We start from the raw sequence: 3,400 nt of genomic DNA, 5'->3' as shown, positions 1-3,400 counted from the left end.
ACTCGGCCTGCCTGCGCACGCGCCGTTGCTGCTCCGCGCAGCCTCTTCTGCGCATGCGCGCACCGCCGCTACGGGCTGATGGGCGGGGAGGGGTCGGTGGCGGCCTGGGGTGGGAAGGGAAGGGAAGGGGGCAATAGTTTAAGGAGTGCACAGCCCCGTGTTTGTGGCAAGCACCACCAGCTGCTAATCCACTTTGCTAACCAAAAAGATTAACCAAAATCGCTCCTCCCTCCGATGCTAGGAGGCAGTGCCGGGATTTGACTGCCAAAGCCGTCTGCCCGTTGGCCCTGCTGTTGAGGCAGGGCACAGCGCTTGCACCTGCAGCCAGGCACAGGCAGAGACGTCTGAGTGAGCTGTTACAGCCCATGACAGCGCCGACTTCTTATCTGAAATAACTGTTGATAGTTCAGCGGCTGCTGAAATGTCGGGGTGCTTCATGGCTGCGCTGTAGCCATACTTACTTCCTGGAGAAATACACAAATCTATGTAACACTTATCTTGTAGTGATCTTAAGGTTATGATTGTGAACAGCAGGTCGTTGCTAATGAACGTGATGGTGGAGAAACATCTGTGAATGCAAACTGGTTATATCTACCTCTCTAACAGAAAATGGCACCAGAACTAGCACTCTGCTCTGTCGAAAGAGGGAAATTCTGTGTTTAATTTCAGGAGAAATAACTCAGATTATTGTTACAGATTGTTTCATAGAGATGAAATTAAATAAAAACCTGCAGTACTTGATTCATTTCTGAAAAGATCATGTGTTGGAAGCTTGTTGCCAATGCTTCCATTACCAAATACCTGTTTATGTTTGTGTGCAGGGTGAACTCTAAGAACTATGACCTGGCTTTTGTGAGGTGACTGTGGCGATCTCATTCCAGTTCTCAGTAGACCAGGGAATGCGTCGTATCTGGCTGTAAGCACTTCTCGTGGCAAAAATACCAGGAGTCAAAGATGAGCAGGTTGGTTGTGTTTGTGTGAAATGATCATAGCAGTTTAAAAAGTGAACATGTGTTCCCTGCAGTAATCAGTAAGCTGAGGTGTTTTGTTTCAAGAACATCAAAGCACTTTAACTTTGTATGCATTGATAGAGCATTGATAGAGCAGAGTGAAGGACTGATGATCTAACTTCTGATAATATGTGATACTCACATAAAGACAAACAAAAAATAAAATCTCTTTTTACTTATTTTTAGGTTCCACACATACACTTCTTCTCTGGGGGGAAAGCGTATTAGAAAAGTTAATAGTATTTAAAATACCTTGGTGCTTAATGGAAATATAGCCTTTTTTCTCTTAGCACATCTGTTTGGATGTGCTAATAGAGGGGTGGGGTGGAAAGCAACTTGCTTGTAGTTATCAGAGGCTGTGTCCAGAACATGTAATGTGTTTCCTTCTTGGTGGAGTGGGAGTAGCTTAAATGTAAAGATTATGAGGAACTCAGTTCAATTTTAAGTAAGAAGTACCTTTGTTCCTGTAATATAGTAAGAACACGTCATCATATACTTGATTTAAATAGGCTGCTTTGTTCAAGAAAACTTTGCTAACCTTGTACCAATTTAGGGTATAGTCAGTTGACTGCCTGCTCTTTTTTGTCTTTCCAGAATAATTTTATATTAATTTTGATGGTACTGATGTATTTTGTATGAGTGTGCAATACAGAATCTATTTTTACACTGTAGGAACTTGTATTAAGCATTATGAATTTTTTAACGATACTTATGAGGAGATAGGAGCAGATTTGTCATATACTGTTCAGCTTGAGGAAAAAAAAATCCTGTAAAAGAAATTTTGATCTGCAGAGAGAGAAAGAGAAAAAGCATCTGCAGTGTTATAAATCCATCATGGCAAGAGAAGTCACCTGCTGCAAGCTGGTTTCAGTTAGCATTCACCCATTAAGTAGGTATCTCATTGGTTTTGAAGGTTATTCTTTACCTTTGTCTTGCTCAAAGAACAGTGGTAATTTTCAAGAACTTACTTGTTTATATGTGCTTGTTAACAGAAATAATTGGTGCAGGGAGAGAAGGAAAATGGAGATGCGTCGAAGTATGTAAATATTTTCATAAATAGAAAGAAGGTGACCTTCAGCTGGGCCAAAATTTATTTTAATTCTTGTTGTTCTTTAACGTGCCTGTTTATGGAGGAATTTACCACAGGGTATTCCAGATTAATGGTCTGTTTAAAAACAAAACGAAACACAACAATGAAATCAACTGAAAAACTGCCCCCAGTTTGCAGCTCCATAGTGCTTTGCTGACAGTTTTGTACTAACGTAAATTGTTAATCTCTGGTGCACTGATATAGCTAAAAATGCTTAGATATTTTTCAGGATCAACCTTACATGGCAGGATATGAAGACATAGCAAAATATTGCCCTCAGTGCACAAATTAAATGAGGTACATAAATTCTTTCATTTTCATTTTTTTATTTTTATTTTTAAACTGTGAGAATGGAAGTTTTTGACTGGAATTTGAGCAATTCACTCTCTTTTTTGAGTTTATACCCCGTGTGTATGAATAAAATTTGGCTGTCTTTAGGTGTATGAAAAAATGTGTCTGAATTGGCACAAACCTATGAAGCATGATGCATCACTTTGGAAATGCCTTTCCTTACCACCTCAAAACAACCCTCCCCCTGGCCCCCACCAATCCCAGAAGACTAAGATGAAAGTACCCAGTAGGGTACAAATCTATACATTCTGAATTAGTCTGTGCAAAGAATATTGATGGGTTATTTCTTTTGTAGTATTATAAAAGCAAGAATAGCTGAATGAACCACAGATGTGAGGTTGAACTGAAATGCTTTTGTGTTTGTTGAAATACATACATAGCAGAGCACAAAAGATCTTCTCTAAGGTGAAAAAGAACAGAGGCTATGCTGGAAAAGTCCCAAGTATTCTAATTGTTAGAGAGGAATGACATATCTAGAGATAAAGAGCCAAAGCCAAATTCTCCAGTGTGTATGTAGAAACAAATGTTGGCTCTCAAATGAGGGAGTGATTATTTTTCACAGTTAAGGAGAGCTGGTAGCTATGTTTATTATCTCAGACTGACTGGATTTATTCATTATACAGGGGGTATAGAAACAGGCAAGGTGGATTTAACTAGTGCAGGTTAAGATTTAATAGTAAGCAATGAGTAACCTGGTGATAATTACAAGGGAAACTGAGAAAGGGAGAGGATAGGATCTAATGATGCTTACATATTGTTACCATTAAAGTATCTTGAAGAGCTTTCTCAATCTCTTTGTTCTTCATGCTCCTACAGGGAATAGCCATTAACTTTAAAAACTGTTTCTGATTATTTTAGTTATACAGGCTGATTGTGGAACACCCAATATGCTGCATATGTATTAGTAAATATTTAAATAATGGACTGTAAGCATGCAGTTGGGGGAAGG

At 39.3% G+C, this 3,400-nt stretch overlaps 1 protein-coding gene across 1 annotated transcript in view; it reads left to right on the top strand.

The window, feature by feature from the left end:
• The first annotated feature begins 943 nt into the window (after positions 1 to 943).
• The window catches only part of AGTPBP1 (ATP/GTP binding protein 1), a 70,324-nt gene continuing 67,867 nt past the window's right edge, over positions 944 to 3,400 (top strand). The window contains exon 1 of the mRNA XM_035309335.1: positions 944 to 962. The gene's annotated coding sequence lies outside the window, so the exon portion shown is untranslated. The remainder of the gene's footprint in view (positions 963 to 3,400) is intronic.

The sequence above is a fragment of the Oxyura jamaicensis genome, chromosome Z, assembly GCF_011077185.1.
Source record: "Oxyura jamaicensis isolate SHBP4307 breed ruddy duck chromosome Z, BPBGC_Ojam_1.0, whole genome shotgun sequence".
Classification (NCBI taxonomy): Eukaryota; Metazoa; Chordata; class Aves; order Anseriformes; family Anatidae; genus Oxyura; species Oxyura jamaicensis.
Note: the sequence above shows the minus strand (reverse complement) of the source record. Positions and strands in the feature narration are given on the sequence as shown.